The sequence below is a fragment of the Pyxicephalus adspersus genome, chromosome 10 (assembly GCF_032062135.1).
Source record: "Pyxicephalus adspersus chromosome 10, UCB_Pads_2.0, whole genome shotgun sequence".
Classification (NCBI taxonomy): domain Eukaryota; kingdom Metazoa; phylum Chordata; class Amphibia; order Anura; family Pyxicephalidae; genus Pyxicephalus; species Pyxicephalus adspersus.
The window spans coordinates 49459210-49471464 of record NC_092867.1 but is presented as its reverse complement, the minus strand read 5'-3'; the positions used below and the strand labels follow the sequence as shown (position 1 = coordinate 49471464).

Below are 12255 nucleotides of genomic sequence, written 5' to 3'. Positions count from 1 at the left end.
TATTATCAAGGAAGGAATCCGGCTGGCAGTGAGGAGGCGAGTGTACGAGCGCACTTGACTCTTGACCGAGGGAAAGCGTACTTTCGCGCTTCCAGCGAGTGCGGATTTCATTGATGAATCAGGGCCAAGGACACAATAAAGCCCAAACATGTTTCAATAAGTAAGCTGCCTTAAAGCCAGGTACATTACGACATGGATGTTGATGGGTTGCAGCAGATAGATTTGATGGGCTCCTTTGATCTTGTTGTTGGGAGCTTACTCAGGGACTTTTTTTTCCTTTCTAGAGCACCATCTATATATTCACCCTCACTGAGAAGCATAAAACACTCATGTGGTGATCGGTCTGTATCGGTATCCCCAAGAGATTTGGGAAGTCAGCTGTAACTACTTCTACCCATCCAGCACTCAGATATAAGTTATGAGCAGAGCTGTCCCTTTAATCTTTACGTTTCCAACACTTTCCACACAACTAATGAAGAGTGATGTTCAGCAGATGAGAGATTCACATCACTGCCACACCCTGAAGTCAAAGAATTGTACTTTGCCTTGTTAATTCCACCTTTAATGTGATGTCTGGAGTGGCTTTTAACTACAAGCTGAGAATTAACCTCAAGAAGTCTTTGGTTTCCAGGGACATTTTGTAAATGTGTTTTTTAGAATGTCCAGCCTTTAACTGTAGTTCACTTAGAATGTCCACAGCTTAGTTCAATAAAATAGTTGTCACTAGTGGTGGTGTTCGATTTTGGGTTGTCCATATATTGGACCCGAAAATGGCTGTTCGAACTCGGGTAGACCCGACCCGAAAAAAAACGAGAGTCAACGGTAAAAATTCGGATAAAAAAAGTGTTAAAAAAATACATTTTTTTTTACAGGTTATCCTACAATGACATAATATCTCTTACTCTGTAACACACTTTCCTGAATAGTAATATTATGATTAGTGTTGGTGTTCGAATTCGGTTGTCCTTATATTCGACCCAAAATTGGCTGTTTGAATTCTGGTAGACCCAACCCGAAATAGAATGAGATTCAACAGTAAAAATTTGGATAAAAATTGTGTTAATAAATAATAAAAATTAATGTTCAACTAATTAATTGAGTCTGTTTAATTTTTTTACAGTTTATTCTATGACATGATATCTCTTAAGCTGCGTACACACTTCCAATTATTATCGTTGGTAAACGAACGACGAACGATCCTGCACGATATCTGCGAACGATCGTATAGCACCGATCCTGTACATACAGATAACGACACAATCGTTCAAAGATGTTGTACACACGATAGATGGTGAACGATCGTCGTTCAATCGGATCCGCCAGTCCGGTTGTTCATTTCCAACGACTATCCTCGTTCGTCGGCGTCGTTGGTTACTTTTTTTAAGAACGATTTTTGGCCAATCGGTCGTTCGTCGTTCGTTCGTTGTTCAATTCCAACGATAAAAATTGGACGTGTGTACGCAGCTTTACTCTGTAACACACTTTCCAGCATAGTAATATTATGATACATTTGTTATATTTTTCTTTATCCACTGTGAGAAAAATGTAACAAATGTATCATATTACTGTGCGTGTTACAGAGTAAAGCCGCATACACAAGTGCAATTCTTGTCGTTGGAAAGGATCTCGATCCTTTCCAAGAATAAGAACCGCACGATGCATGAACGAGTGCTGTACATACATAATGCAGGAGAAGGGGATGAGCGCGCAGCGGGGTGCGGCTCCGTCGCTCTCCCCGTTTCCTTGCATTAGGATCGCTCGTCGTTTATCATTCGTGGATCCGCCAGGACCGTTCCACGGGCGATGAACAACGCAGGCTTTACACACGCCAGATTCTCGCCTGATATCCGTCCAAGCCGATTATCGGATGAGAAAAATTTGACGTGTGTACGTAGCTTAAGACATACTTGACGGCTGGGCATCTTCACAATGATTCCAGCAGAAACTGCAATCATTGAGGAGCGTGTGCGATCTACGGGGCACTTCAGGTTAATTAACCTGTAGAGCCCTGGGGATTGCACACTGAGAAAATCAAGGCTGCAATCATTAAGAAGAGTGTGCGATCCCCGAGGCACTACAGGATAATTAACTCCCTCTTGCAGCCCCTAATAGTCCCTAAAAATAATCTGAATTCTCCCACTATTGACTTCAATGGTGTTCGAATTCGGCATTTGATTACCCAAACAATATCTCACTTTTCGATCGAATAGCTGTCGAATCGAATGGTAAAATATTCCACCAACACTAGTTGTCACATCATGTACAATGTAATTTGTCCAGAAAAATCACGTCATATACATGCATACATGGTTTTACCTTTTCATTACACTGGTCAACAAACATTTTATTGCCAAACAGATTAAAGTCATTTTAGGTTATTTTTGATGCACGGATTCCAAATATGGTATTGGTTTTGCAAGATTGTCTCAAGTTTTTGAAATAAGAACCTCAATAATAACCTCATAGAAAACTAATGAAACATGAATATTAAGAAAAATTAAAGTAGATATGTATAAGTATACAAAATTTAATTTTTGAAATACTTAATATCAATATATTCTAAATTCAGTATATTTACAGAACTAATCACAAATGTAATGCGCCTGGGCACACAAACCACGACCAACTCCAGATATCCTTCAATCAGGCTTTATTCAAGGTCATAAAGCACGACAAGGGTTAAGTCCAAACAAGCGAAGTACAAGAGGGTAAGGCAAAGACAGGTCAATAACAATCCGAGGTCATGGCAGGTAGCAGGCAGAATGGTCATTAACAATCCGAGGTCAGGGCAGGCAAGCCCTGAGTTCAAGCCAGGTCACTATGGAGATGACAAAAGCAGATAAACTTAAACCAACACAAGGACACACCCAAGCACACTGTGTTAACAGAGGCTTATAGCGGGCAATGGTGTACAGGACAGGCTCTCCTTAAATGGCCAAAGTGACCAATGACCTTGCGCCACCTGGCGCCGTCTGATAGGAGACTAAGTAAATTTAAACTAACTATGTCCCGCCCCGGGGTGAGGCAGACGAGTGCCACGCCCTCGGGGGGTACAAGAGGGACGCATAGTAGCACGCGCACCTCTTCCCACAGCACCCCTAGGACGTGCACTACTTTGCACATGCAAAGGAGTGCTGAGAGCAGGAGTTTCAGTAACCACATCTGAAGGGATGCAAGGGATGCCGCCTGGCTGAACAGTAGTTTGGCCAGGACGGATCCCTCCGCCTGCAGAGAGAGACAAGCTGCGAGCAGAGCAGCAGCCTCGGCCATGCTGCCTGCTACAGTGGCGTCTCCCTCTGTGGCTGGGATCCCCAGGGACACCGCGGGCTCACAGGACGGGTAAGTTCCTTACAACAAAGAAGTCATTGAAAAACTCTGTTTGTATGATTTCCTTTTATGCTGATGATCAGGACAATCATGTTGAAGGCTCCAGCAGTAGTCTGCCATCATGTGTCTATCCCATCTGCCCTGATACTTTTCTTCCATTAACTTTATATCTTGATGGTACCTCTCCCTTTGATCCTTACTGAAATAGCCAAGGTTTTCTGGAAATTTTTGCAAATGGCTATGGAGATAGTGTGACTATGCTCACAGTCACACCCAAATTTATAAAGTTTGGGAGCAAGTTTTGTACCAGTTCTTTATAATTTTGTGCTTTATGGTTACTCAAGAAGTTCTTGACAACCATGACATAGCTGTGCCAGGCAGGAGCTTCAGTATCAGTCATGTAACTTTTGAAAATTAAATTTGAATCATTTATCAGTTTCTGAATCTGGGGTCCATGAAAGATTCCTGCTTTTAATTTTTCAGTACTCAATCCAGGGAAGAACCTACAAATGTATTTGAAGCAATCACTGTCCTTGTTCAGAGCTCTTACAAATTGCTTCATTAGTCCCAACTTTATGTGTAGTGGAGGGAGAATGATTTTTTCTTGTTAACCATTGGCTTGTTAATGATGTTCGCTGCACCTTTTTTCATGTTTTACCTTGGAGGCCATGTCACTTTTTTCCAGTGATCCTGCCTTTGCTCTACTATCCCACAAGCAGATGAAACATGGGTACTCTGTGTATCCACTTTGCTGTCCAAGTAGGAAAATCACCATTTTTAAATCAACACATATGGACCATTGGTGTCCATGATAGCAAAGCTTTTGAAAGACCATTTTGATATTTTCATATTCTTCTTTAAGTTTTGTTGAGTGACCAATTGGAATTGATGCATAGCAGTTGCCATTATGCAGTACAACGGATTTCAAACTCCCACTTGTTTTTCTTGTAAGATTGAAACCTTTTACATTCACAGCACAAAAATAACAGTCCTTATTATGATTTTTGGGCTCTTGCTATGCCATAGGAACACCAAATTTCAAACTTTTCAGTTTTCCATTTTTCCACTGACGTAAACACTCTACACAAGTTTTGCATACCATATGGAGAGCCCAATACTTATCTTGGTCCCCCAGTTTACCAAAATATGCAACATATGCTTGTTTCACAAATTCTGTAATGTTTTTGCTGGGAATATTCACCACAGATGTAGCAAAATACATTGGGGTCATTTAGGCAACTTCTTGAAGAACTTCTGTAAAAAAAAAAAAAACTGTATGAATAAAAAGAAGGCAAATTAAAGTTTCATGAAAATAATGCTACACCTATTATATAAAATGCAAAACATCAGTGTAAAGAAAGATTGATAATAATATTCTGAGTTAACATTTGTTGTTAGTAAAATTGTCCATTCAGATTCCTGTATCGCAAGAACTAGAGCCAATTCAATGAAACGTTTTGTGTTGTTTCTGGATTCAGCAGACAGAAATACACTAAATATATTAAAAAATCCTTTGCAAGTAAAAAACAATTTTTTTTGTTGTTAAGCTGTGTAATAAATAAATCCCACATAATTCCCAGCTATGTTTTCTGCATAGAGGTAGTACATTCATCTAGAGAACAAAATTCCCACAGCCCCCACACCACTTGTCAAAATTGCAATAATTTCTTAGCAGTAAAGCTGACATTTCCATAAAGCCAACCACTCTATTTGTGGTAAGAAATATAATACTGACACCATGTGGTGGAGAAAGAGACTGAGAAAATATTCATTCAGTATGAATACCTTTAGGATTGTGTAGCTCTGTGTGTATTAAACACAGTGTTTATCAGCCTGGGTTTCTCTAGTTTGCCCGGGGTAACCTGAGAAATGAGACTTGTGTGCCTCCCAAATCTGATTAGCTGAAACCAATGATCTTTTTGGCTGTCTGTAAGGGTATTATTTTTCCCAATTACCACCAGAGTAATGTGCTGAGAGCTGTGGATTTAGCAATGATAGAAGGGTCTCCTCAAGACCTGAAATTTAGTTATTTTCAAGTGTTCCTTAAAATCTTGTTGATTTTCTTTAGAATTTCTTACATACCCTATTGCTTCATATTAACACTCCCCTCTTTCTTGGTCCTTAAACATTAACGCCCTCATCTCCTGTTTCTTTACCTATCCTTATCTCTCCTCTACATATTGCCTAATCCTAAAAAAGCTAGTAAATCACATACAAGGAATTCAGAGGGCAGATCAATTAGTAAAAAACAACGGCCTAGATCAAATTATCTCATGCCATCAGACCCACATAAGAGGAGTTCACAGGGCAGGAGAGAACCATAACACCTTCAAATGTGTCTAACAAGTAGTTTAACAAAATTACAAATATTTTGGCAGGTAAAGGCGATCAAATATATTGATTGTAAATATGTATCAACCAGTTTGCCAAAATAAAGGGCACATGCAGGCTATTGTGGAGTTATCTATTCTACACTCAACAATACACATTATATACAAAAAACAACAGACAGTTTACAACAATCTATATATAATATTTTTACCAATGAGGTCCTCCATTCAAAAAAAAAGATATGCTATGATTAGATTAGCCCACCCGACTATTGTATAGAACAAACCCGCTTTTTATTGTTACAATTATTTCTTCAAAATGCCCCTTACAGCTGATTGTACTGTATATTAATAAACATGTACCAATGTCACCAGTAGTGTTGTTGTTCGAATTCGGGTCGTCCTAATGTTCGAATTAGGGTGGACCCGACCCGAATTTTGCTGCATTCGATTACTCGAATTTGGCCCTCCCACAATGCACTCAAACAACTGGGGACCTCCCCCATGATGCACAGTGCCCTCCAATCAGAGCAGGGATGCCCCCTCCATCTTTGTTGTGGCAGACAGCCGATTGGCTGTCTGTCACTGCATGCCACACAGGCAGCCATTGGCCTATATAAGGCCAGGCGTGCCTGCATTTACCACTCCTGACAGAGATTTGCTGATAGCATCACAACCTTTCTGTGCTGCTTGGCTTGCTTTCTTTGTCAAGTGAAAAAAAAGTGCTTTACTTTGGTAGACTGTGTCACACTCACACTATTAGTCAGATAGATTGTTGGATTGTACTGTATTTGTGCAGTCCTGAAATCTACTGTACTCAGATAGGTAGAGTGTTTCACTGTTTGCTAGATAGATAGCTAGATAGACAGATGCATTGATAGATAGAAAGATATAAAGAATGAGTACAATATAACCTAAAAAAGTATCACTTACCCAAAAGAAGATGAAGCATTAAAGATTCTAATTGACCTGTAATGGACTGTAGATACGCACAGAACAGAGAGCAGGTGTGCGCAAATTAATTGCTATGATCTCACCATTGACAGCTTAACAGATCCTCCTTAATCGCGCATCTGAAATCTAATCGCCTTAATTGGCGGATTCGCGACCCCTATTGCTCATTTATCAAGGCAGGAATCCGGCTGGCAGTGAAAGGCGAATGTACGAGCGCACTCGACTCCGGCCTGTGGGAAACCGGCTCGCTGGAAGCGCGAACGTACACGCGTCCAGCGAGCGCGCATTTCATTGATGAATCAGGGCCTATGTGTTTAACAGGTATTAAGCACAGTATACAATGAAGACTCATGAGGTAGTATGCATATAATAGAATACTGGGGGATTATATGTAATATAGAAGTAGCAAGTCCATTCTCCGACACCTCATAACTGCAGCTAACTCTTGTATACCGACTCTATGGAAAAACCCTCTCTAATGCTAATGGAAGTTCTCACTGCTATCCTCAGAAAAGTTTAATCTATTAAGTTAAATAAAGTTAAATGCTTAATGTTTAATGGTTGCTGGATATACTATAGAGGCACCCCTGATTTGAGGTGCCATCTGCACCCAGTACATGAAAGTATTCTGTTTATAGGCCATTTGAAATGTTCTTGGATCCTGATTGCAGAAATGGGAACTTTATGTTGGATTAGAAACTCTCTGGAACCTTGATGTGGCCCCCAAAACTTTATTTTTGTTTTCTTTAAATACTTCATTTTGCTTATATTTCTGATGTGTCCGGGGCCTCTCCTCCTGTGTTACTGTCTGTATTCGTCTGTCATTTGCAACCTCTATTTAATGTACAGTGCTGCGTAATATGTTGGCGCTAAATAAATCCTGTTTATTAATAATAATAATAATAATAATAATAATAATCTGCACATTGAATTGTATTCCATGCCGATTCTGGTTTCTATTTTCCTTTTACCCGTTACCCATCTCTTTTAATGTCTGTACATTGTTTGTTTTAAATGAAAATTGTTAAATAAAAAATGTTATAAAAGGATATGAAAAACTGTGAGTCACTGCATTAAGCAGATAGACAAAGGCAGAAGAACTGAAAACAACAAAGTTATAAATACCCTGTGTTAAAAATATACAAGACACTTCCTGTACTACATCAAAATGACATGCTGCATATCATAAAGATAAGCTAGGCGTGTGTGAATTAAAAATAACGGAACACTGTGGGTGAAAAATTAGTCATGAAATTAACACAAAACACTACATATAATAAACTTTTATTGAGCACTGTGAGTAATACAGACACAACTCACACTTCAAAAAATAGGAGGAGAGAAAGCACTGGACATAATAAAAAAATCATAATCATGATAATCATAATGTATACCCTTCATGCCCTGGAAAGGTATTCACCTAATCAAACAATTATTGATGAATGACTCATCAACGTCTATCTATATGTTTCTCAATTCTAGTTAATATCCTGGGAAACAGATCAATAAATTGCCCCACCTTCTATACTATATAGACTTTGCCCTTTTATATACCATGTCTTTTATATGGTATATGGGATCACTAAAAATACATTGGTAAATTTATCATAAAGGATATGAATTTGTCATAAAGAATATGGCTTTCAGTACTAGTACAGTTATTTTTTTAAATAATTTTATATTGAGACAAAACCAGCAGACATGTGAGAACAATCATACAGAAATCAAATCAAACAAAAAATATACACTTTCATAGTTTCCAAGATGTCCAGACATCAGAAACATAATAGTAAACTTATAACTGTACTGTATAATCCACACAACTGGTGTGTGCCGTTACCTTTTTTTTTTATTGTTGAGGAAGGTAAGAAAAAAATAGAAAAAATAAAGAAGAAGAAGAAAAAGAAAATAAGTAGAAAGAGCTAGTAAAGATAAAGCGTGAGAAAGTGTAGCAAGAGAAGGGAGGGGGGAGGTAAAAGGATATAACAATATGAGACTGTCAAAAGTACATGGCCAAAATAGAGAACCAACACCAGAAAAAACGAATCAAGGTGGCAACATAACATTATCAGGTGATGTTTGTGATGACAACAATGAACTGTAAACCAGGTTTGCGTAAATTTCTCTACATTGCTCTCCCGGATGCCATCATTTCTTACATGTGATAAATATCTGTCACTCTCCTTAACCATTGGCCAATGGTTGTAGGGGTAACTTGTTTCCAGCATGCTGGTATGCAAGCTTTAGCTGCGTTCAGTAAATGGCTGACCAAAAAACACTTATAGCGTTTAATTGGCATATTGGAAAATGTGAAGCAAAGCCAAATCAGGCTTACCCCTGATATTGACCTCAGTTAGTTTGTAGATTAAATTTGCAACACTATGAGAATACGGAATTATATCTGGGCATTCCCAGAAGATGTGCATCAACATGCCTGGAGCAGATTTACATCTCCAGCAATTTGGATCCGCCTGAGGGAAATCTTTACTAGTTTTGCTGGTGTTCTGTACCACCTAGTTAACAACTTTAATGGGTTTCTTGATATTTGTTACATACAGATGCTTTGTGACTAAAATGTAACATAGAGTCTCGTTGTAGTTCAGTAAACGTAATCCCAAAATCCATTTCCCACTTATCTATAAAATGTAGTTTATCTGGTGTATGTGCTGATAGTAATACCTGTTGAAAGTGTGCCTTTCAGAGGGCCCGATGAGAAGCATATAGATGCTATGGGCAAAAGAGGTCTGCAGAAGTTAAGTGGATGAGGAAGGGATCTGAGAAAATATGTTAACTGTATGGCCTGCCAACTACTTAGTGCAGGCACATCTGTGCTTGACTGTGCGTCCGTAAGCCGTACGGTTCCCCCTTGAATAAAATGTTGTGCTCTGAAAATACCCTGTTGCAGCGAGGTACGAAAGCATGATTTCCAGAGGGAACGTTTGGGTGCATTAGAATGAAGGTTAAAAAAGAAGATGGTCTGAACTTTTTGAAAATGGGGATACTTGCACAACATGGTTAGTGTAGTTCCTATTAATGGGTACTTTAATAATGGGATGGGTGGAAGGGGCCCAGGTTAACAATTCAATAGCAGTGTCTGAAATGGTTTCTTCCAATGGTACCCATAGTTTTGTACGTTTATTTGTACACCAATTCAATAATCTAGCTAGGTGTACTGATTGATGATATAGCATAGGACCTGGAAATGCTATGCCACCCTTTGATTTTGAAAGACTCAGGGTCTTTACGCTTATTCTTGGGGTATCAGCATGCCAGAACAACCTTACAACCTTCTGTGCAGAACCGAGATAGAATATACATGGGAATATAGTTACATAGTAGGTTAGGTTGATAAAAGACATAAGTCCATCAAGTTCAACCACTAGGGAAATAAACATATCCCAGATATAAAACCCTATATGACATAGTTGGTCCAGAGGAAGGCAAAAAACCTCTGGTACAATTTGCTTCAACAGGGGAAAAAAATTCCTTCCTGATTCCATGAGGCAATGGGATGTTACCTGGATCAACAGTCACTGTTATTTTTACTTTAAAGCCTTAATACCCAGTTATATTCTGTGCTTCTAGAAAAACATCCAGCTTTTTCTTAAAGCAATCTATAGTAGTTGACGAAACTACTTCCTGAGGGAGCCGATTCCACATTTTAACAGACCTTACAGTGAAGAATCCTTTCCTTATCCGGAGCTTAAACTTCTTCTCCTCCAGACGCAAAAAATGCTCTCTTGTTATTTGTAATGATCTTAAAGTGAATAATGGGGAAGAGAGTTCTCTATAGGACCGTTTATATATTTATACAGTGTGATCATATTCCCCCTTAAACGTCTCTTCTCAAGGGAGAATAGATTCAGTTCAGCTAATCTCTCCTCATAGCTGATCTCCTCCATTCCTTTTATTAATTTATTTGCCCTTCTCTGCACTCTCCAATTCAAGAATGTCCTGTTTGTGACCTGGTGCCCAAAACTGAATATGAATAGGTAATACCTGTAAAAAATACAAAAGTCGAAGCATCACGTTCATTTTCAAAATATTGCATCTACTGAACAACGTAAAAGCTAACTGCTTCCATTTCTGTAAATCTTTCCTGACGTTATTAGGTAGTGGCAGAAAGTTATGTTCCGCTATCTGGGGGATCTTACCTGAGATCTGTGTGCCCAAGTATTTGATAGACGTTTTAGCCCATTTAAAGGGACCATTTTTCTGGAAATTTCTGCATAAATCTTTGGGAATAGTGACATTCAATGCTTCAGATTTCTGCAGATTTATTTTGTAGTTGGATATTTCTGCAAAACGCTGCAATTTAGCTAGAAGATTAGAGAGAGATACTACTGGAGCAGTGATAAAAAATAGCAAGTCGTCAGCATATGCTGCAACTTTTCGCTCCACGGGGCCCACTGACAGTCCTTTCACATCAGGATTGTTACGTATTTTGCATAGAAATAGTTCCAGGGTGAGGATAAATAGGAGTGGTGAAAGGGGTACCACTGCCTTGTGCCATTTGTTATATTAAATGGTCTAGACAATTCACCATTCACCCTCACTTGAACTGTTGGTGAAGGAAAAAAAGTGCCTGAACCCATTGCAAAAATCGTGTGGGAAGACCCTGTCAAATGCTTTTTGTGCATCTGTAGAAGCAGTATGAGTGGTAGTTTATGTGTGGTGGCATAATCTGGAAGGCTTAGTGTACATGCCCTGTTATCCCTAGATTCTTGCCCGGGGAGGAACCCGTTTTGATTGTATGGATGTAACATAGCAGCTAGAGCAGGGAACTTTTTCTTATTTTGTGAATACCTAAACAATGAAATGAGAATTGAGATAGTTTTAATGTGTCCAACAGGAATAAAGATAGTTATATACAACAAAACATCAATAATCATGATTGCAAGGAAAGTACAATAGGGTGAGGATAATAGGAAAAAAGGGCAGAGTTAAACACCATTCAACCAAACAAGGCATGCAGAGAAAAAATCAAACCCTGTATCCTGTGTAGAAAAGCTGAACATTCAAAGTAAAATGCGCCAATATACTCACAAATGCGCCAATATACTCACAAATAGCTTTAAGTCAAAAATTTAGCAAAGATATAGGGCGGTAACTGGCACATGATTGGGGGTCCATGTCTGCTTTCAGTAAAACTGTGGCATCAGTGTGTCCTGGAAAGGCATATGTCCCTGGTTGATCACATTGTATGTTGCCACCTACTGAGGCCTATGATACTAAAAAACTTTCTGTAGTAGGACAAGGTCAAACCATGGGACGTGGGGCCTTCCCTGTGACTGCCTTAAAAATTGCTGTTTGCAGTTTTAATAACGTGATGGGTCTGTCTAAGAAGTCAGCAGTTTTGTAGATATTCATTCATTTTCGTATGTTTCTCTGCAGATGTGAGATGATTGTTGCATATTGTATAAATGGTAATAAAAAGACCAGAATGACTGTGCAATATCACTCGTGATTTGGGATATCTTACCAATATGGTCTCTTATACTTGATGGAATCCTTATCAGACTTCTGTACTAGCGGTATAATGTTATGTTTTATCAGGAAGAAGTCTATTTGTGAGTATGATTTATGCATCAGGGAGAAATACGTATAATCCCCGTCTGTGGGTTGCTGGATGCGCCAAATATTC

The 12255-nt window shown here is 38.9% G+C and overlaps 1 long non-coding RNA gene across 1 annotated transcript; it reads right to left on the bottom strand.

Annotated features, from left to right (window-relative positions):
• Positions 1 to 2635: 2635 nt before the first annotated feature.
• On the bottom strand, positions 2636 to 6123 carry LOC140339525 (uncharacterized). The gene is made up of 2 exons (XR_011922464.1): positions 6021 to 6123; positions 2636 to 4581 (listed from the first exon to the last, which is right to left on the bottom strand). It is a non-coding gene; the product is annotated as an uncharacterized lncRNA (long non-coding RNA).
• Positions 6124 to 12255: the final 6132 nt, after the last annotated feature.